This window comes from Aethalodelphis obliquidens, unplaced genomic scaffold (assembly GCF_003676395.1).
Source record: "Aethalodelphis obliquidens isolate GAN/ISIS:26980383/991018 unplaced genomic scaffold, ASM367639v1 scaffold11, whole genome shotgun sequence".
NCBI classification, from domain to species: domain Eukaryota; kingdom Metazoa; phylum Chordata; class Mammalia; order Artiodactyla; family Delphinidae; genus Aethalodelphis; species Aethalodelphis obliquidens.
The window spans coordinates 1342086-1365957 of record NW_020837955.1 but is presented as its reverse complement, the minus strand read 5'-3'; the positions used below and the strand labels follow the sequence as shown (position 1 = coordinate 1365957).

The following is a 23872-nucleotide window of genomic DNA, read 5'->3' as shown; positions in this document are numbered from 1 at the left end:
TTCTGTGCAATTTTATCACATGTATAGCTTTGTGACCACGGTTAAGATATAAACAATTCCATCACTAAGATTCCTCAGGCTAATCTTTTATCTCTATGTCACCTCCCTTCCTTTCCTCTTCCTTAGGCCTGACAACCACTAATCTATTCTTTATCTCTATGATTTTCTCTTTTCAAAAATGTGATATAAGTGGAATCATACAGTGTCTAACGCTTTGAGATTGGCTGTTTCACTAAGCATAATAACCTGGAGATCCACCTAAGTTGTTACTGGTATCAGTAGTTCATTTCTCTTTATTGCCAAGCATGGTATAGATGTACTACAGTTTAACCATTCATCCATTAAAGGACATTTGAGTTGTTTTCAGTTTATGTCTATTACAAATAAAGATGCTACAAACATTAATGTACAGATTTTTTTGTGTGCACATAAATCTGGGGTAAATTTCTCTGGGTAAATGGCCAGGAGTGCAATTGTTGGGTCATGTGATAATCCTCTTCAGTGAAATGTCTCTTCATGTCTTTTGCCTATCTTCTAATTGGTGTGATTGACTTTTACAATTGAGTTTTGAGCGTCCTTTATATAGTCTAGATTCTATTCCTTGATCAGATGTGTAGTTTGCAAGTATTTTCTCCCAGTCTGTTAACTTGCCTTTTCATCATCTAAACAGTCTTTTGCAGAGCAAAAAGATCTTAATTTTTGTGAGGTCCAATTTATCAATTTTTCCTTTTATGGATTGTGCTTTGAGTGTCAAGTCTAAGATCTCTAGGTCCCAAAGACTTTTTCCTGTTTTATAATTTTACATTTAAAATTTTATAATTTTAAAAGTTTTATAATTTTACATTTAAGTTTTATAATTTTACATTTAAGTTCACGATTTATTTTGAACTAATAGTTGCACAAGCTGTGAGGTTTAGGCTACTTTTAAAAATTTTGCTTATAAATGTCCAGTCACTCCAGCATCATTTGTTAAAAAGGCCTTGCTTTCTCCTTTGAATTGCTTTTGCACCTTTGTCAAAGATCAGTTGGGTATATTTGAGTTGGTCTACTTTTAGGTTCTATTGATCTACTTCTGCCAATACCACATTTTCTTGATCACTTTAGCTATATAGTAAGCCTTAACATTGGGTAGAGTGATTTCTCCTATCTCATTATCTTTTTAAAAAAATAGTTTCAATCCTCTAAGTCCTTGCCTTTCCATGTACATTTTAAGATAAACTTGTCATTTTAAAATGTGGCTGTAATTTTGATAGAAATTATATTAAATCTACAGATCAGTTTGGGCAGAATTGATACCTTTACTATGTTGAGTCTTCCAATCCATGAATAGGGGGCGTCTCTCCACTTATTTAGGTCTTCTTTTATTTATTTCATTAGAATTTTGTTAATTTTAGGATACAGATTCTGTACATGTATTGTTAGATTAGTACCTAAGTGTTTCATTTTTGGAGAAGCAATTATAAATAGTATTGTGCTTTTAATGTCAGTTTCCACATGTTTATTTTTAGTAAATAGAAATTCGATTGATTATTGTGTGTTGATCTTGTATCATGTAACTTTGCTGAACTCACTTATTGGTTTCAGGATTTTTTTCTTTTTGTAGATTCCAGTTCCTTGGGATTTTCTGTGTAGACAATTGTGTTATTTGCAAATAGAGATAGTTTCAATTTTTCATTTCCAATTTGTATGTGTTTTGTATCTTTTTATTTCTTATAGCACTGGGCAGGACTTCCATTACTATGTTGACTAAGCGAGGTGAGAGTGAACATCCTTGCCCTATTCTTGATTTTAGGAGTAAAGCATTCAGTCTTTCACTACCATGTATGATGTTGCCTGTAGGCTTTTTGTAGATGCTCTATATAAGCTGAAGTAGTTCCCCTCCACTTCTAGTTTGCTGAGCATTTTTATGATAATTTTGGATATTGTACTTTTTATCATGGCTTCAGATTTTGTCAAAAGCCTTTTCTGTATTAGTAGATATGAGCACTTATCTTTCTTTCTTTAGTGCATTGATATGGTGGGTTACATTGATTGATTTTTGAATATTGAACCAGCTTTACATTCCCTGGAATAAACTCTACTTGGTCATACTGTAAAATGCTTTTTATAGATTTCTGGATTCAATTTGTTAATATTTTGTTTTAGATTAATATGTCTAAGTTTTGAGATAAATTAATTAGTAGTTTTCTTTTATTGTATTGTTAAAATCTGTTGAGAAGTATTATTACCTCTTATTTTCTGGAAGAGTAGTGTAAAATTGGTATTAACTCTTTAAATGTTTGATAGAATTTTCCTGTGAAACCCACTGAGCCTGCATATTTCTTGTGGGAACTTTTAAATTATGAATTTGATTTCTATAATGGTTATAGGACTATTTAGACTTTTATCTTGGTTGAATTTTGATAGTTTTTGGTTTTCAAGGAATTGGTCTATTTCTTCTTAATTGTTCTAAGTATAAAGTTGTTCATAGTATTTCCGTATTATCCTTTTAGTGGCTATGGAATCTGTAATGATATCTATCTCTTGTTTCAGTTCTGACACTGATGATTTGTATTTTCCTAGAGGTCGGGGTTCAATTCTGATACTGATGATTTGGATCTTCCTAGAGGTATTGTTTTTCTGTTTTCCATTTTATTTGTTTCTGCTCTTACCTTTATTATTTCCTTTCTCCTGCTTGCTTTGTATTTATTTTGCTCTTATTTTACAAGTTTCTTGAGGAAGGAACTTAGATTACTGATTTGATACTTTTTCTGTTTTATAATGTGAGCATTTTAGTGTTATAAATTTCCATCTCAGTACTACTTCAGCTACATCTCACATATTTTGTTAGGTTGTATTTTAATTTCCATTTCGTTTGATGTATTTTATTTCCATTGAGACTAACTCTTTGCTCCATGGATTGCTTAAAAGTGTGTTATTTAATTTCCAAGTGTTTAGAGATTTTCCAGTAGTCTTTCTTGTACTGATTTCTAATTCGATTCCATTATGGTCAGAAAAAATTCTTTATGATTTCAGTTTTTTAAAAAATTTAACATGTGTTGAGATTTATTTTATGGCTCAGGGTATGGTGAAGTGTTCTATGGACCCTTGAAATAAATGTGCTGTTTTTGGGTGGAGTGTTCTATACATATCAATTATATCATCTTGGTTGATTGTGTTGTTCGATAATTCTTCTATGTCCTTGCTGATTTTCTGCCTACAAGTTATATCAGTTGTTGAGAGGGAGTGTTGAAGTTCCCAACTATAGTTGTGGATTTGTCTATTTCTCTTTTCAGCTCTATCCATTTTGCTTCATGTATTTTGAGGCTCTGTTGTTTAGTGCATGCACATTTAGTATCATTATGTCTTCCTGGAGGATTGATTCTTTTATCATTGTAATATCTTTCTTTGGCTATAATGATTTTTTTTTGCTCTGAAGTTTATTTTCTATATGAATATAGCTACTTCTGCTTTAAAAAAATAGTTTTCTCTCTGTGTGACAACATACTTATGTAACAGTCTGCTTTTACAGTATTAATATTTTACCACCTTAAATGAATGTAGAAACCTTACCTCCATTAGGTCTCTTTACCCTCCCCTCTTTGAAAATATAATTGATTCAAGCATTTCCTCTGCATACACTGCATCAGAAGGTCTTATAATCTTTTGTTTAACTATTGAATATGATTTAACAAACTTATAAAAGTTATATTTATATTTGATCTTCTTTTTACCCATTCTGATTTTTTTCCCCTGAAGACTTCTGTTATTTTTTCCTTTCTGTTTAGAAAACTTCCTTTAAGCATTTTCCAAGGGTAGGTTTGCTAGTGACCAATCCTCTTAGTTTTCCTTCATCTGAGAATTTCTTTATGCGCTTTTCCTTCCAAAAGGAGATTTTAGCCAGATATGGAAGTTACAGTTGACAATATTTTCCTTTCAGTACTTGAAAAATGTTGTGCTGCTTCCTCTTGTCTCCATGGTTTTAGGTGAGAATTCCACTGTCATTCAAATTTGTGTTCCGTTATAAGTAATACATTATTTCCCTCTGGTTGCTTTCACGTTTTTTTTTTCTTTGTCTTAAAGATTTCAGAAATTTAATTATGACGATATGTCTTAATCTGGATTTCTTTGACTTTATTCTATTGGGTTTCATTAGATTTCTTAAATCTGTAGATTTCTTTTGGTTTTGTTTTGTTTTGTCCACCTTTGGGAACTTTTTAGCCATTATTTCTTCAAGTACTTTTTCAGTCCACTCTCTAACCTTTCTTTTGGGATTCTCATTATAAGAATTAGCTCTTTTGTTATTGTCCTACAGTTCTCTGAGACTGCACTTACTTTTTTCGGTCTGCTTTTTCTCTGTTGTTCAGATTGGGTAAATTCTATTTGTTGGTCCTCAAGTCTACTGATTCTATCCTCTGTCAGCTCCTCTCTACTATTGAATGTATCCAGACAGTTTTAAAATTTCACTTACTGCATATTAAGGACTGAATTGTGTCTTCTCCAAATTCATAGGTTGATGCCCCGGTCTTGAATGTGACTGTATTTGGAGATAGAGCCTTTATAGAGGTTATTAAAATTAAATGGGAGGCCTTCCCTGGTGGTGCAGTGGTTAAGAATCAGCCTGACAATGCAGGGGACATGGGTTTGAGCCCTGGTCCGGGAAGATCCCACATGCTGCGGAGCAACTAAGCCCGTGCACCATGACTACTGAGCCTGTGCTCTAGACCCCATGCTCAGCAACAAGAGAAGCCACTGCAATGAGAAGCCCGCGCACCGCAATGAAGAAGAGTAGCCCCCGCCCTCTGCAACTAGAGAAAGCCCGCACACAGCAACGAAGACCCAATGCAGCCAAAAATAAATAAATAAAATAAATTAATTAAAAAAAAATTAAATGGGATCATAAGGGTAGGGCCCTAATCTGATAGAATTGGTGTCCTTATAAAAGGAGAAGAGTGAAGGATACCAGAGTGCTGTCTCTCTCTCTCTTTCTTTCTGAGCTTGCTCAGAGGAAAGGCCATGTGAATACACATGTGAGATAGTGACTCTCTACAAACCAGGAAGAGAGCCTTTACCAGAAGCTGAATGTTCCATCACTTGACCTTGACTTCTAGCCTCCAGAACTCTGAGAAAATAAATTTCTGTTGTTTAAGCTACCCATTTGGGGTATTTCATTATGGCAGCCTGAACAGACAAATACATTGCATGTTTTTGTTCTATAATTTCTATTTGGTTCTTTATTTTAATAAGTTCTGTTTCTTTGCTGAGATTTTCTATGTTTTGTTTTTTTTCCAAGAGAATTGGTCATTGACAGTTTTTATTATAAAATAAAATTGCTTAAATATCCTAGTCAGATAATTCTAACATGAATTTAGCTGAATGCCATTGCATGTTTTCTTTTCTCATTTAAGTTGTGATTTTTCTTGTCCTTGGTATAAGTTGATTTTCAATTGTATTCTGGATATTTTGTATATTATATTAGAGACTCTGGAGTCTATCTAATCTTGCTTTATCAGGTAGTCCCCCTGGTGAGGTGTAGCCTGAGGGCTGGTTAGATGAGTTTATTAGGCTTCCTGCTGGGCTCCACTGACACTACCTCAGCAAAAATGGAGCACTGGCTCATGCTGCCTCACTGCAAATGACAAGGGTAGGGCTTCAGCTTCCCCTTTGGTGCTGCTGACACCCTCCTGGTGCAGGTGGGAAACTTGTTGCTTCTGAATGAGAGTACAAACTCAGTTCCTTGCTGCATGCCCTGACACCTGGGGCAAGGAGTGAAGGGCTGACTACTGCTTTGTTGCTGCAGGATGAGAGTGGAAGCTCTCTGCTGGGACCTGCTGTCACCAGGGAGGACAGTGGGGGAAGAAAAGTGCCAACTAGCCCCTTTGCTGACCAACTGGTTCCATCTCACTGGTTCTGTGTGGGAGCTGAGACTCAGCCGCCCCTCCCTGCCCCAGGCTATGCTGACACTGTGGGGAGAGAGGAACAGGAGCAGAGTGTCAACTAAGTTGTGGTGGAGTCTTAGCTTCTCACTTGGCCCTACTGACATTGGTGAAGGGGAGAAGCAGAGTATCGTCTAGCCCTGCTTTATATGACCTTGTTCAGTCTCCTTGATGCTGGGTGTTTCTGGTGGTTTCACTCCCCACTGGGTTCTAGGACACCCAGGGAAGGAGCAGGGGAGTGCCGAGCAGCCCTGACTCACACTGACTCCCTGATACTGGTGGGAGTACAGACTGGGCTCATTGCTGGACACCACTGACACTAACCTGGCAGTGAATTGGGGGTACTGCTTGCTTCTGATGGCTCTCCACTAGGTCCACGGACACTATCTTAGCAGGGAAACAGAGTGATGCCTGCTTCTGCCAAGTGAATGATGGGAAATTAGCTCCTTGCTCAGCCCCAGTGATACCACTGGTTTGGGGAATCTGAGCACTGCCATTTGCTTCTGTAGGCTGTGAGTATGTGGGGAGGGTGAGATGAAAGATCCCTGCTTGGCCCACTGAAACCATGGTGGAGGAGTTGGTAGGTGATTTTCTGTTGGTGTTTGCTAGAGCAGGGCAGGTACTACAAGAAGGATTTCTTGTTGCAAGGCCATCCTTTCCCCAGTCCTTTGGCTAAGGGAATAGGCTTTTCTTGGAACTTTTCTGTGCCTGGTCACAGCTGGTTTCTGCAGGACCCAGTCCAGAATATATGGAAGGCAATAAGACACCCAGAGAACTCACTACCATGTTGTTTTTCAAGTCCCTTCCAATGCCTGTTTGTTGTGTTATGCTAAGGGTTTTTAGTTGTAAGAGGGAGGACTTGGGAGGAATGGGTCTATTTTATTTTGGCAGGAACCAGAAGTCTTTTCTCTTTCTGAGAATTTTTAATAGAAATTGATGATAGATTTTTTTCAGTTGTTTTTTCTCCATCTATTGAAATGATACTGTGATTTTCTTTATGTTTATTAACATGATGATTATAGTGACTGATTTATTCCTTTATTATTTTGTGTAGATCAAGATTTCTAGCTGATATTATTTTCCTTTCTCTTGTAAGACTTCACATTTTTGTACTTAAGCCTGCTTGTAATGAATTCTTTCAGATCTTGTATGTCAAAAAAATAGCCATTATTTTGGAAGAAGTTTTGAAAAATATTTTTACTGGTTAAAAAATTCTAGCCTGAAAGTTTTTTTTCTTCCAGTACTTTAAAGATGTTGCTCCACTGTCTTCTAGCCTGTACTTTTTGGGTGAGAAATATGCTGTCATCCCTATATTTCTTTGCAGTAATATGTCTTTTTTTCTCTGGTTTCTTTTAGAACTTTCTCTTTATATTGTTTTTCAACAATTTGATAATGATATACTTTGGTGAAGTTTTTCTTCCTGTTTCTTTTCTTTAGGGTTAATAGACGTCCTTGAATCTGTGGGTTTATAATTTTTCTCACACTTATAACATTTCTGGCAGTTATTTCTTCAAATATTTTTTGAGTCACCTACTGACTCCTTCAGGGGCTCAACTTATACACATACTTGGTTTCTTGAAGTATTTCCACAGTTCACTAATGCTTTTTTCATTTTTGAAATTTCTTATTTGTTTCTGTGTTTCACTTTGAATTGTTTCTATTTCTGTGTTCAAGTTCACTAATCTCTGCAATCTTTTGCAAGATTGTGTAATCTACCATTAATTCCATCCGGTGTATTTTTTATCTTACACATTATAGTCTTCATTTATAGAAGTTAAATTTATTTTGGTCAGTTTTATATCTTCCAGATTGCTGCTTAATCTTTTCAATCTTCTACTTCCTTGGGCATATGGAAATTAGTCATAACATTTTTTTAAAATGTCCTGCTGTACTAAACCTAGCATCTGTTTCATTTCTTGGTCAGTTTCAATTCATTGATTTTTCTCTTCATTGTTGGTTATATTTTCTTGCTTCTTTGCATGCCTGGTAATATTTTTTATTGAATGCCAGATATTATGAATTTTATCTTGTTAGATGCTCAATATTTTTGTCTTCCTATAAATATTTGTGATCTTTGTCCTTGGACTCAGTTAAGTTACTTAAAACATAAATTCCGTTACATTTAATTTTAGTTTAAGTAGGTTAAGTGTTCAATGTAAGTCATTTAATTGTTATGTTCTCAATGAATTAGTACCTAATTTTGATTAATATGCTCTTGCTAAATTAAAGAATAATTTTCAGGAAGTTACATGATAATCTGCTTTTGGATGACTTGCCTATCTTAAAATGCATTTCTGTTGCCCATAGACTAGACACATGATAATTTGGGAAGTAATAGATCTCCTGAGACACACTGTTCCTTCAAATCTCTATAGTTTCATTGTGTTCTGTTATGGAGAAATGCTGAGGAGGATATTATAGTCAATGAATTGTTTTCCTTTTAGGGTACCAGTTTTTCCTTTCTCAATGAATCTATGATTCTTCATTGGACAAATCTTGGTGTTTTTCATCCTATATTCTTTTTATTGGGACATATTAAGACTTTGCGTTGTATTTATATTTTCTTTCATTGCATGAAAGATCCTATTTGTGTCTGAATACACGCCTCACAATTTTGTTTTTAGTATCTACTTTAGGTATCCTAACTATTTTTATGTTAGGTTTCCATTTCTCTCCTATTCATCTCTGTTAGTTTTGCCCCTCTAACTTGCATTTCTTTGTCTTTCTTACCATTGTTTTTTCTTCTCTGTTTTCCTGGAGTAATTCACATACAGTGTTCTCTTCAATTACCTTTTGCATATTGCATGCTTTCCTTCCCTTGTCCTCTCCTACTTTTCCCCCTTCTTCTTTTCTCCTACTAATCTTGTATCTGCTTCTCTCTTCCTCCTTTTGTTAAAGTTTTATTTAATATTGAATGCTGTGGTTTTAAATATGTTTATCTTTGAATAGGGTCAGTTCTATTCAAATTTAATAACCAAAAACATGGGTAGAATTTTCTTGACTCTCTTCCCTTTTTTAACCTGGACAACATTTTGATTGTCTCCTTAGGCCAAGTTAAAAGAATGTGTTAGATCCTATATTAGGATGTAAGTCATGCTGAGTTAGGAAGGAATCTGTAGTCACAATTCTACTTCACCTAAGGACCAATGAGACAAATGCTTACTAAATGTTTGCCCACTGAATGGATGAACTACTGAATGCTTCTTTGACCTGTTCATAGAAAAGTGCAAAGTTAGGTCAAAGGATTAAAGCCACCTTGATCATTACTAAGTACTCTACAAATCCTGGGCTGAGATACTCAGAGGTAGCCAAGGCAGCAGTTATAGGGCAATGGATTTTGGTAAAACACTGCACTTTCTCTGAGACACTACAAGTTTTTATTGCAAAGACATTGTACCATGTGCCCTTGGGCTCTGTTGCATGACCACAGAACAATGACAGATATTACAAATTAGACATCTGTGGTTGTGACCAAATTCCTGGAATGGGTGACTGCAGGGCCCCAGACAATGTCTGCCCTTCTGAGTGCAGACGGGGAAGGGAAGTCCCCAGGCAGCACTGCCACTGATGCAACACATCTGTGCGAAGCCTTGATACAAAGCTCTCCTTTTCCAAACGTTTCCTCCACTTCTGTGTGGGAGTGGATATCATGAGGTGCATTAAATCCGTGCTCTGCTGAGAGGCCCATGACTCCCAGCAGCTTTCAGGGATGGGCAGTGTGTGTGTGATTTGGAGAGGTCACCAGTTCCCCTATCACTCTTGCTCTCTCTGCACTGTGACATATTATGGAGAGTTCACACTCAGGCATGTCAGAGCTAAATGGTGCAGGCTGATTTGGTGTCACTTGCTAATGCCCTGGATTCTTTATTGCTGTAGATATGCACATGTGAGGGACAGCTCAGACTCCAAGTCGCCCAGCTCTGCCCCTTTCCATGCTGGATGGCAGACAGCAAGCCCATTTCTTTCATCGGCTCCTGTCAGAGCAAAGTCTTTGCCTTCATCTTGTTTTCCATAACTGCCTCTCAGACATTTATTGACCCTCAAATTTTAATATCCACTTGCTACTGCTTGATCTGGCCCATGATCCTATGTTTTTGAAGACTAAATACGTCAAGACCCATAAATTATTTGTATGTAATAGATGTAAGATTTAATCACTGGAATTAGGCCTGAATTGGTTAAGCAAGTTTTAATTAGAACTTCAAAAAAACTTCTTCTGGGCTGTGCAGAGTAAAGAAACTAGGTGTTATCTAGCTCACAATTCCTGCAAGGTGTGAGTGGTGGTCATCCATCTTGCTCCAGGCCATGGCTGATTGATTCAAGGGAGAGGAGCCTGATTCAAGCTAGTCACATTCTCCCTTTTAGGACTATGAAAACCTGAATGGAGAAAAAGGAGCTAGAAGGGGTTGGAGCACAGTTATCTTCGGACAGAACCCCAGACCTAAGGTCCACCTGCCCTTGTATCTGAGGCACCTTGCCTCCCCTCCAGGGTCCTCTCATTTCTGCCATATCTCTTCATTCTCACTCTAAGCCTCTGGGCTCAAGAGTCTGAAGATTGCCACAGATACCCCCTGCTTTTGGCCACGCTCGTTAGACATGTCCCCATATCTTATCCATGGCACAACTGAGCCAAGCATTCCCAGAATCCAGATGTCCACACTCACTGTTTCAGGGTACTCAGGCCCCACCTTCACCCCTTTGTAGGCCACAAAACCCCAGTTATGGAAATAAAATGAAGATGGAGGTATGTGGAATGTCTGTCTTTCTGAAGTCCAACAAATTTGCTTACAGACCCTTCTGGTCCATTGAAGTAAAATATTATCCAGTATGTTCAAAAATATACCTAAATGCTTTAGAATTTTTATCTGGAACTGAGATGCATACACTCATTTAATAAATTTAATAATTATTCTGATTTCAAGTTTGGTTTGTGTTATGATGGGAGGTAAATAAAATATGGAAACTGAGTCAGTCATGAGGAGTTTAAAATAGATACTACTTATCTACTTGTTAATTGATGGATTAAGTCTCTGATTTATTTAATGGTCATCCACTCAGTCAGTGAAACTTTACAGAGAACAGCCTCATGACAGGGCATGAGTTGGGGAAAACCAAGATAGGAGCAAGACATAGTGCCTGTTCCCAGGGAGCTCAATGGTGGGGAGTCAGTCCTAAAAACATATATCAATATGTGTTGACAGGTGTGAGAAAAGACTTGTGGGCATGAGCCTGAAGAAGTCATTTGCATTTGATACAGGCATAACTGAAGGCAAGTAGACTAGCTAGAAATTTCTTGCAGCCATGCAGGTGGGAGATGGTGATCTAGACTACAGCAATACATGGAAAGAGAATTTGACAATCCCCAGAGATATTTAAGAAGTAGGAACTATGGAATTAGAGATTGGAAGGTGTGGGGGTAGACAGTGAGGGAGAGGGAACCTTATGGGTACAACCCACATTGCTATTTTTGGAGCGCTTGGTAGATGGTGATGGAGATAGAGATAAAGAAAAAAGTTTATGTGAGAAAAAGGAATATGGGAGATAAGCAAAATGGGGACAAAGAGGTAGAAAAAAAACCTAGCAGAGTGTGGTGTGAAGGATAAAGAGAGTGTTTGGATTAGAAAGGAGGACTCATTTCTGTTGAATGCTACTGAAATGTGAAGGATGATGTATACCATGTTTTTACTTGATGACTTCTGTTTTCTCTGAGCAGCAGCAGAGAAAGTGTTCTGATGAGAATGAATTTCAGAGGTTTGAGAACAGAATTTCTGGGCAACTTTCCAGTCTGATGTAGAAAGCAAGATGAGCTAATTTATGTAATGCGTTTTGAATAGTGCCTGGCAAAGATTAAGCTCTCAATAAATGTTGGCAGCTATTATAATGGCACCAAATTGTTCAGCTTTATGGTTTTTCTCTAACAGTGATTAACACCTGGGATATAAGTACAAAAAAAGTTGGACAGACGCATTAATTCTGAGAGGGGTTTTTCAAGAAAAGAGTTAGGAGGGCAAGGGAGTTGTGGAAATTGGCAAGCATGATAGAAATAGTGTTCTGTGGAATTTTAACTGGATTAAAAAAAAAAAGGAGGACAAGAGAAGGCAGCTGGGTAATGGGAACATAGACAGTTCCTGGGCCGCAAAGTCTTCATGATGTTACAACATTGGTGCAGTGGGAGTAACTGAATGAAAGGGACTGAAGGATGAAAGGTTGAGGAAGAGAGTGGGATTTCTAACTTTTGGACTTATGCATACAGCAGTAATCAGTGATGACAGCATTCAAGGAGGCAATGGAAGCAAGGTGATAGCGTGGAATGGAGGTGAAGGTCACTGGAAATGAGCTGATCAAAGGACTGAGAACTCAAGGTATAGGGCTTGAATGTTAAAGTCACCAGGGTAGTGATAGGACTTGGAGGCAATGGAATGATCACAAGGCCGGAAGGTGACAAAGGTAGTAGCTGGAAATGGGTGATGTAACTTAGCCTCATTTCCCCAGAAAACAGAGCCTGAAACAGAGACTTGAGTGAAAATGCTTTATTGGGTTCCAGGGGGTAGGAGTAAGGTCAGGAGGAGTGAGGCAAGGAATGAGAAAAAAACACGATTTATCATCGTGTTGTTCACTGCTACAGGCAACTGGATGCTTGATCCCAGGGGACAGTTTAAGGAGTCATGTGAAAGGAATATCAGAATCTTCTCTATGGAGGAGAAAGAGGGAAACATTTATGCATTGCCTCCCATCCCCATTAGTCAAAGAACCCCCCCAATAGGGTGACATGCCCCCAAAATTTCTGGGTTGAGCATCTCTGGCTACTAAGCAGGTTACAGAGAAATACTGACAGGAAATGAGAGGCACACGGGAGTGATACTTCCGGGTTGTACCTGCGTGAAGGATGTTGGCTCCTACAGAATACTGGGTGCTCCATAGTGGCTAGAACAGGAGGCAGGTGAGGCTGAGAGCATTTGAAGGGATGCCCAACAGGTGTCCACTGCAGGCCACACTTGTACCAGTCATATCTGCTAAGGCCATCCATTCAGTGCCATGTGGCACAGAGTCAGCTTCAAGGTCGTAGCTGCTGCAATCTCTGCAAATATTTAATTAAATATTATTAGTGAAACAAGTCACTATTGCAACTTGCTATGTGGCAATAACTAGTATTCAGTGACCATTCTTCCACCACCTAGTCTAGATTTCTCTTACCCTCGGCCAGCACTTGGGCTTGTCTAGGTCACTTTCTTGGTGTGGGAACTTTGATCTTCTTACCCAAAGCATCTAAGTCCTTGGTTGTCTTGCCTGTGTCAGCTGGCAGTTGCTGCAATTACCTGTTCACGATTCTCAGCAGTATGGAAACCCCAAGAGATAAACCAATAAATCACCTGAGTTCTATATAGACCCCTCCCTGACTCCATTACACAGGAGAAACCCTAGCTCCTCAGAGCAATCAGGATCCAGGACCCCCACCACTAACTCCTCTCTTTTTTTTTTTTTTTTTAACCCACTGGTTCACTGGCATTAGTGGTCCAGAAGTGACCAGGTGAGAGTTCCTCCTTCAAGTTGAGCAGACTATTATGTTCACTTAGAGAGAAGCCTCTCCCCGACCATCACTCTTCCATCCCCTGAACCAGGGCCTCTGATCTGTCAAAGCCTAAGGTGGCAGTGACAGGAAGCACAAAATCCATAAGAGAGTCGAGGGGGTGATGGTGGGAGAGCCCAGTCTTACTTCTATACCTTGCTTGATTTCCCCCATCTTCTAATCAGTTTCTTCATCAGCCACATGTGTTGCTTACAGCGCTGCCTACGAGGGTTTTTTTTCCTTTACTCTTGTCCTCCTCTCGGGACCCATGAGTGGACTGAGAACTGCGGCAGTTTGCTTCAGCTGTGAGCACCAACTTAGGATGCCAGCTCAGGTGTGGGGCCAGCCCTAGTTCTTCCCTCCTCTGGCAGCTGGCCACAGCTATGAGTCCATAGGTGTGAGCTGAAGGCAGATGTAAGTGAAACAGCGGGGCAGACATAGGAGACTGGGCCATCAGTTTACATAATGTTCTCTTCCCTTTGGGTCTGCATAGGCCAGACCTTGAATATGCCGGTTCCTCTGTGGGAAAGATTGCTGCCGTGCCCACCCAAACTCATGATTATATCCAGCCCCAGCTGCATGGTAACTTGCCCTCCCCGGGCTGGGAGCTCATTTTTACCAGGGCCCACTGACATGCCTGGAGCTGCTTTTCAAAGAGTGAGTAGCTTTCTGCCACAGAAGGGGTGGCCCTGCTTCAGCCTCCTAGGGGTCTGTGACCCAGCTCTGCTACTGGGACTTTCCAGAGACCCTGCAGTGTCCTGTTCCACCAGATGCTGCATTGCCTGAGAGCCAGGGCACTGAGTGCATAGCTGGACCTGCGGCAGAGCCTTTTCTTATTCTGAGCTCCACTCAGAACTGGCAGCCTACTGGGTCATCTGATAAGTCGGTCAAATCAGTACTTCCAAGCGTGGTCTATTTTGTTTCCAAAATCCATAAGGCTTACTAAACACCATGTCATGTCTTAGTGGCGGGGAGGTATAAGGTGCAAAAATGTGCCCTTCGTCTGGGAGGAAATGGCCCAGCACGCCCCAGACCACTGGATGCTACGGCTTCGCCAGGGGGAGCAAAAGCTTGCGGGATTTATCTCCTTTCTTTTGGCCCTACTGTGATTGCATCTAGAGTACATTCGTGCTTTCAAATCAGAGAACTCTGCACTTCATGCCTCTAAAAGGTCAATCAAGCTGTGTTTACAGCATTAGCGTTCTCAAGGCCCAATTCATTTGTTTCCACCTGAAAAAATGGTGCAGTTAATATCTACCCTATATTCCTCACAGTTTTATAATGAGGGCTATATGAGATAATACACACAAAACACTTTAAACTGTAAAGCATTATTCAAATGTTAAATGTTTGATATTATCCTGTTTAGTTGTCACACTGCTTTTTCTTCTTTCTTTTCTTTTTTTCTTTTCTCTTTTGTAGCTGAGGGTTGCGAGAGGAAAGAGGACTGAATTAGAGCTGCCACAACTAGGGCTTAGGGCAGTGGTGTTCAGAAATATCTTGGGAATTAAGCAAACGAGGGACTGCTCTTGTTTATGCAAATCTGTCCCCAGGATTCTTCCAAGTGCCAGCTGGTGACCTGGGATTGATAACTGAAGGGTGAAATGGAGTATGTCCCAGGTCGAGTTTTTAAAATTATACCTCTCTCATATGGGGATACAGCTAAGTTGTAACCAGAATCATCTTAATAGAAAGTTGGCCAAGTGCTTTATGAACTCTATATACTGCATGCACGGCTGGGCATTCTAAGGGCTGCAAGGGTCCAGGCTTCTGGTGGAGGCCTTTGAGAAGGAGGGCAAGGTCCAGACGCTTTCAGCACTGGCATGCTATTTCAGCCTGGGAGCTTGGCTTGGAGTCAGTCTGAATTTCCTAAAGTTTCATTTCTCTGTGTAGAAGGTGTGCCCCAAAGTAAGCAATTTGGCTTGGGAGCAGATGGCCGGGTACATGGATTTCTGGGAATGATGGCTGGAGTCTCATGACGGGTTGATGACAATGGCACAGGAACAGGCTCTGTGAGCAAACCTTAGGGATTTAGCTGCCACAATGAGTTCCGTCTGGCCTCATTTGCACTGTTGCAGGGCTGCATCCAGCTTGAAGATGAGCAGGGGGCCAGGCTGCTCCCCTGCAGTTCGGCTTTCTAGGAGCAAGAGTGTGCTGGAAATATGAGCCTTTTACCTGCGTGCAATTGAAGGAAATAACTAGAAATATAGCTTCATTGTGGACATTGAACAAGCGTGACTTGTGAGGAGCACTTTCAAAGCAACTTTTATTATCAGTGTGCTGATGTTTATTTTCTCCTGGTGAAAATTGAGTAGTTCCAGGGCCAGAGTTATTTATTAAAAAGAAAAATTTGAAATTAGACAAAATCAGATACTTAAGAAGACTATTAGGGTAATGTGGGAATATGAAAGGACACAGATACACTCATACGGGTACATGAAACTGAAAATCCAGTGAGAGAGATCTGGGGACACAAAAGTCAAATATTCCTTCAACAGCCGGGTTTTGTGTGTTTGCGGTGCTGACATCTAGCCTGACCTGAATCAAAAACCCTCTTTGGAAAGTGGTGTAAGTCTTCATGAGCACTTAGCTCTCTGCAACTTTAGTGTAGTATATCTATCTGTTTTTCCCAAAATTAATTTTCAGGCTTTTGGAGAAAATCGTGATACGTTAAAATAGTGAGGAAAAATAAATTTGTAAAAAGTTAGGAACAAATTTTATGGAGTATTATTGATTGCCTTTTTAAAGTTGACAATTCGAAAGCTGATATAACAAATGAAGCTTATTTAAATAAATCCAATAACATTATAAATATCTTAAGAAAAACAGTTTTATTTGTATCACGCTATAGTCTTAGTTTGCAAAGCCCCATGGTGCTAAGGATTTTTGATGCTGTCTCATTGGAAATATTGTTGTGTTGCATTGTAAGAAAAAAATATATAAGCTGTGAAATGAGAACTTCAAATATTTGTGAATGTTCCCAATACTTTTCTGAATTTTTGGGGATTACAATCTAAACAAGAAACCCCGTAGGAATCATTTCACTTATGAGCCTTCAGATAGCTCCCGTCTTCACCCTGTCATGCTGGCATTTCCTTAGAGACGTGTGTGGTGTAAAGGCCAGCCCCAAAGGGTCTCAGTCGGATGGGCTGGCTGAGTCCCAAGATCTCCTCTTATTTGCTTTCGACCATGGGCTGTTATATTATCTTCACAAACCTGTGTCTTCATTTGTAAAATGATGATAAAAACAGCACCTATTTCATAGGCCAATTAAATGACATAAGAAATATGAAGTGCTTATTAGCGTAGAACCTACAGCTTTGAGGGGAGTTGATAAATGACACCTTTTTCTATTTTTATTATTACTATAAGGGACACTCATCAGAAGTTGAGTGAGTTGTACTAAATTGAAATGGTAAAGTACCTATTTTCTGCAAGCACTGTGGGAGGCTGGTCCCTCACAAGTCCCTCAAAGGAATAGAGAGATGTAGAGGAGCAGGGCGAGGACACTTTAGGAATAGAAAAGGCACCAGCACACACATACAGGGACATGCATCAGCAGTCCATAAACACCCCTCACACACACACACACACACACACACACACACACACACACACACACACACAAACACACGCTCTAGAGCAGAGCCCTGCTCAACAATATTTCATACGCTTTCCACATTTCCCAGGCTTCCTTGCAGTGAGTCAAATGTCTGGACAACGAACTGTAAGCAGAGGTGACAAGGGTCTCTTCTGGGATGAGCAGGTCAGTGTGCCTCCTCTTTCCCTCCTGCTGGGACTTTGGAGGCCACTGTCCTAGGTCATATAGCTCCAGATGGAGGGGGCTGCCTGACCCACATCAATACTGTCTGAGAAATAAACCTTTGTGTGTTAAGTGACTGAGATATTAGGGTTAGTTGTAGGAGCTAGCATCACTCACCCTGAGACATTGATTTATAACCTAAAAGGGCTGAGCTCTAGAATAGACTCTAGGTAGAGACAAGAACAGTATTCAATTGTTGCTCTTATTAGATAGCTCAGGTATGGCTGACTTTAAATAAACACTGTACCCATTAAGATGCAACCCTGGAAAGGTCTTGGCAGTGAACTGTTACCATATCTATCTAGCCTGCATTTAGAGAAGCTGTTTTCACCCCATAGTGGTTTATGCTGTGTTGGAAATCTCTAGGAGCTGCACTATTTCCTCATCTCTTTCTGGGCCTCCTGATGATTGAGGCTAGTGCCCCTCCCTAATCCAGTCATCCAGAGCATGGGATGTGGCTTCTTGGAAGAAGACAGGGAAGGACCTGAGAAGGACTAAATGGGTCCCGGCCACAGGCAGAGAATATGCCAAGAGAGCTGGGGATGGGTAGGGTATTGCTAGGCGGTCTGTGGGAGACCAGTGGAAAATAGCAATCCGTGGGACCCAGGCTATGGTTGCTACCAATGGGGTCAAAAGGCTCCTAATGGTGATTGAGAACAGGGAAGAGGGAAGAAGAGACTGGTAGTCGCAATGTGGGCAAAGTGCTGGTTCAGTGGTAACACTAGCCAATGTGTACCAAATGTCTGTTATATGCTAAGTATCTTAGGAGCACTATCTTTTCTGATCTTCCCCACAAGCTTATGAAATAGGATTGATCACATTTTTATGGTGAAAATAATTGAGGCTCAAAGATGTTAAGTAATTTGCCTGAGATCACAGAATCATTAAATCTTGGGGCCGAGATTCAAAACCAGATTTCTCAGACTTAAAAGCCCTTCCTCTCCTCATTCTAGCTTATTTCCTCCCAAGAAGAAGAAAGACATGGGGAAAAAAAAAGTCATTACCTGTGTGACTTGGCAGGGCAGTGTGTTGGGGCCGGAGCCAGGAGGAAGAGGAAGCTGGGACTAGGTGTGGCAGAGGCAGGCAAGATCAAGCCAGTGTCATTTCCAAGGGGAAATCTGTTCCAGTAGTTGGGCAATAGCAGAAGCTTCCAGTAAATGCAGGTGAAATAGGAAGGTAACGACGTTTTTATTCAATCTGATCTGTCTGGCACTTTGCTGGAAGTTTAGGGAGGAGTCTAACCTCTTGAGAAGAGGTCTGGTCAGGACTGGGCAGGGCTCAGTGCTTCCACCTGGACTTCTGGGCAGAGCTGGTGGGTTTAAGCCTCCAGATACTTGGGCTTCAGTGTGCCTACATCTTTGTGGAGAAAGTCAGTGACTGACATAGATTCAGAGGTAACCAACTGCCCCATGATTCCAAATTGCATGTTACATTTCACCCCATTTGAGGATCCGGTTCTAAATGGAATTTTGGGCCATTAGAAATGAGGACTGAGAATCTGCAAGGTCAGGAGGTTGGTTGTAAGGTCAGTGATGTGGTTGTCAATATGCATGAAGATGAAGATGAGCAGGTTACCCAGACATCAAGCCAGGCAGTTGATAGACAGCAGATCCCAAGAAAGGGGAGCCAGGAGGCAAAGCATCAGATCTCCAGATCCCCACTGTCAGACTGTGATGTGAATCCCCAGGACATGGCCCTTTACTAGGAAAGGTCATTACCTGTGTGACTTGGCAGGGCAGTGTGTACCACAAACTAATGACTCTGGGGCTCTGTCCAGTGTAGTTCGGCCTGCACAGGGTTAAAAAGTAAATTGAAATGCCCTGGGTGGGGCCAGTGTTCTCCAGTTCTCCACAGTTCCCACCAATTTCATCTGACATCTGGACAGCTTCATTCATGTGTCCACTCCTCTGCAGATCTTCGAGAACCATTGCAGGGAGTCCCGCCAGCCTTGCCTTTTGTTTTATGTAGATGCACTGGTCCACCTTCAGACTTTTCTGCTGCAGGACTGACAGTGAAGTGAGAGCTGGCTCCACCTTCCCTGCCTCCCCAGGACAGGACACAGAAATGCCCCCAGCAGCCCCCCTCGCCCACATCCTGCTCAGTCTGGAAAAGGAGACCAGGGAGGAAGGAAGGAGAACATTTATTGAGAAATGTTAGCAAGACAAAGGTTGGAAGGGGGCAGCGAAGACCAAGGGAGAAAGAACGGCTTTCTCCTGGAAGACCAAATGCAATGCTGATGCGTCAAGGTGCTTTTGCACATGTATTTCCCAGGTTCTTGGGTTTTTAATCATAAGGTTTTTCTTGACCTGTTGAGTAAGGAAGGCTGACGGAACAGCCCAAAGAGTGATGCTTCATGTACCATATTCTTCAAGGAGCTGGTAGTGGGGGTGCCTTTGACAGGTGTGTTCTGGGATCTCCAGAGGAGGGGGAACTGCAGGTTTAGGGAAACACAAAGAGTTGAGCAACGTTGAATGAGTCAGAACTGAGAGGGTGATTGTTCTTCATTGTCCAGCCTGCTCCATCCCACAAGCTAGCACGTGTGGCTGTTGGGATTGAGAAGTGTGGCGGTTCCAAAGGGAGATGTGCTGTGAGTGAGTGTAAAATACACACCAGATTTCAGAGACCCACTATAAAAAGAAAAGTGTTCCCTATCTCATTAATAAGTTTTAGGTATGTTACGTGTTGAAATGATAACATTTTTGACATATTAGGTTAAATAAATTGTATTATTAAATCATTTTACCAGTTGTTTAGTTTTTTTTTAATGTGGCTACTAGAAAATTTTAAATTACATATGTGGCTTGTATTACATTTCTGCTGGATAATGCTGGTCTAGGCTTTTCTTAAAGTTCCAGGAGCAAAATACAGGAACACACAAGCTCACAGACACAGATACAACACACAGCCACACACACATAGCCACACACACACTCTGTTGAGGGTTCCAGGCAACTCCAACAGTTGGAAGATAAGTCTGCTGAACTTTTCTCTTGAAACTGTGATCAATTCTCGAAAATAATGCAGACCCCTCCTCGGCCCTTGGCGACCCCCTGCTATTGATCAGTCTTCCTTTTTTCCCCTTGTCGTCAGCCCCTCCACTCCTGCCATCTTTGCCTCCACCATACCCCACCTCAAACCCAGCTTAGGCTGTTTCCCACTCTTTTAAATGCCACCATAGATTCAGGGTGTGAGATGTGCTGGAGGGAAAAAAAAGTACTTACCCTTTGGGAATAAGAAGTCATTTTTCCCAGACTTTGGAAATTAACATAATGGGGCTTTTCTGCATTCCAGCTGCAACGTTGGATCTGGCAGGTTGGCTGTTCTCTGACATAATGCAAAACATAACTCAGTGGTCATTTCCATGTGTAAAAAGTTCAGCAGTATTGTTGGAACAATCATCATAAATCAGGAACAACTTTCTTTAGGGAATCTATTGCCACTTGATTTAGTATTTCCTGGCAACTTGCCTATCATGGAATGAAGCCATGATTGCTTCCTACACAAAATGTTATCTGCAAAACATCCCACCAGAAACCTATAGAAAGAACACTGACCAGCTTGCAAGTTTTGATAATCTGTGACTGCTTTTTATATTGAGAATAAATTTGACAATGGGACTCATTGTTAAACTGGACAATATATTCCATGGAACAGCTTCCAAGTTAAAATGGGGTTTATATGGCGTTTTACATACCATTTGTTCCAAAGGAAAGAAAATCGGACTCTTTCAGTTCCAGGAAGAAAATTCAGCAAAACATATATACTGTGAAATAAGAGAAATTATCCTCAGCAACTTTTGTGCTAACATGTTCAGTTATTATGAAAACAGGGAAATGTGAATCAGCTGTAGAGAGTAGGGGAGCATGACAGTCTCACATCCAAAATGTCCCAGAGCTTCTTTTAGACGAGCACTGTGAGGATGTGCAGTTCCTCACATGTAAAGGAGGAATTTACCCAGAAAGTACTAGGAGGAAAGGCTGGGAGACTCCCTCCAATGCCCTGTAGTAGTTTTGCCGGGGGCAGTGCGCTGTGGGGGAGGGGCGGTGGGGGGAGTTAGGGACTCAGTAGATGGAAATCTTGTCAGTTCACAAACCCATGGTGGCTCTAACCCCCAGATGACACCTGTTGTGGACGATAAGCCCAGGTCAAGAACAGGAGTGACCCTTGGCCAGCACTCAGCAAAGAACAAGGACACTCCCAGAAAACACCTGACACCCTCCAAAACTTAGCAAAGACACTGAGCAGAGATGAAGAGCTCTGTGCGGGGCCACCTCTGCTGGTTCACTCCTGAGCTGCCTAGCTCCCCAGGCCACTGAATCAGCAAAGCAAAACTTGAGTATTTAGTAAATCTAAACCTATATTTTCTTCCTTTCCCTTCCCTTGGGTCAGAACAATTCAGACTGGGATCTCAGTTCCTGGTCCTGGACAAATATTGTGCTCCCTTTGTAATGATGAGCACACAGAGAAAAATTGCCAGGCAAATGAAAAGATAGCAGAGTTCAACAGAAGGGACCACTCTGAGGAATCAGAGAAAATATTTTTCTATGAAATATAGTTTCTACAAGAGACGCGGGAAGCACTCCTGATTTGTGTTTCCAAAAAGCTTCAAAAGGACATTTCTTCTATGAAATTTGAGCAGGGAACCATAAAGAGAAAAACAAACAGGTAATGGAAGCCAGCATGGAGATGTAAAAAGAAAATGTTCATTTCAGATTGAAATGGAGGAAGTGAACAGCAAAATGGATCCTGCAGCAAACAGGTTTGATGGAGCAGAAGTCAACTTTTACATCACAAAACTCAGAGAAAAAAGACAAAGAGATAAAAAGAATGGGAGAATATATAAAAAGCATGGACAAGAGACATGTTTAATATGTAAACGCTAGGAATTTCAGAAAAAGAACCAATAAAAATGGAGCCATTATTAAAAAACAATTTGGGAGAAGTTTTCCTGAGCTAGAGAAAGTCTTGAGTTTTCTGAAAATCAGACAAAAATAATGAAAAAAAATTAATGCCTAGACTTAATTTTGATAATATATTTTAATTTCAAGAATAAAAACAGATTCAGTGAGTATCCATGCAGATAAAGCTTGCCCCCCACTTCTCCTTTGCAACATGAAGAAGACAGAATTGTCTACAGAATTATGAGGAAAAAAGGATTGTGACCCAAATGGGATTGTCAGTTAAAATGTGTGTTGACAAGAAGTAAAAGCAAATTCCTCATATTACATAAGGAATAATCAATTGACATTGCTCTATTTTTGATAATGAAAATTAGAGAAAATAGATATCAGTACATTTTAATTTAATGTCATTACTAATAGGATAAAAATAGTAGATATGACTTCCAAAATCACGGGAAAAGTCAAGTTAAAAAAGATAACTGTAGTCTGTAAAAAGGTATAACTGATTCACTTTGCTGTACAGCAGACACTAACACAACATTGTAAAGCAACTATACTCCAATAAACATTTTTAAAAAAGGTCCATTAAAAAGAACCATAAAACAACAAAACCCATAAAACCATGTTTTATAGTAGACATAAAACTAAACATATAAATCTTGTTAATAAAATGATCAGGATAAACTCTCACTTTGAATCACAGACTTTTATATTGGGTTAAAACTAAATATTTTATCAGTGTACCCAGTCAATCCCAAAATAATAAAAATAAGGCAATGGGCAAAGACATAAGAAGATGAATCCAAACAAAAGCAGGGCAAGAGACTTCCGCAGTTGCCGGCGTTCCGGAGCCCAGACGCAGCCTCTGAGTCACTCGGCACCTTTAGTTCGGTCAGCGGCGTGAGGGTCTCGCCGCGTCGCGTGTCGTCCGCGCCGCTCTGCCCGTGTACGCCGGTGCGCTCGCCCGGACGGCCGGCCTGCGGAGCTCCCGCCCGTGTCCCCCGGCTGGTCCGGGGGGTCCGGGCACCGCCTCGACTAAGGCTCCGCCGGACGCGCGGACTGGACCGCAGCCCGCACCCCGAGCGGACGGGGTCATGAGGCGTCTGCCGTACTTCTGCCGCGGCCAGGTGGTGCTGGGCTTCGGTCGCGGCTCCAAGCAGCTGGGCATCCCTACAGCTAACCTTCCTGAACAAGTAGTAGATAATCTTCCAGCTGATGCATCCACTGGCATATATTATGGTTGGGCCAGTGTTGGAAGTGGAGACGTCCATAAGATGGTGGTGAGCATAGATAGGATGGAACCCATACTGCAAGAATACAAAAAAGTCCATGGAAACTCATATCATGCATGCTTTCAAAGAGGACTTCTACGGGGAAGTTCTCAATGTGGCCATCGTTGGCTACCTCAGACCAGAAAAGAACTTTGATTCTTTAGAGTCACTTATTTCAGCAATTCAGGGTGATATTGAGGAAGCTAAGAAACGACGAGATTTACCAGAACATTTGAAACTCAGAGAAGACAATTTCTTCCAGGTTCCTAAAAGTAAAATAATGGCCACTGATGGAAAAGCATCTTATTTATTCATTCACTGTTTTCTAATATTTTACTGCTCATAACTACAGTCTCATCTTGGTTATACTTTAAAAATCAAACATTTTCCTACAG

The 23872-nt window shown here is 40.6% G+C and overlaps 1 pseudogene; it reads left to right on the top strand.

Annotated features, from left to right (window-relative positions):
- The first annotated feature begins 12225 nt into the window (after positions 1-12225).
- LOC113623580 (riboflavin kinase pseudogene) lies at positions 12226-23823 on the top strand (annotated as a pseudogene).
- The last annotated feature ends 49 nt before the right edge of the window (positions 23824-23872 follow it).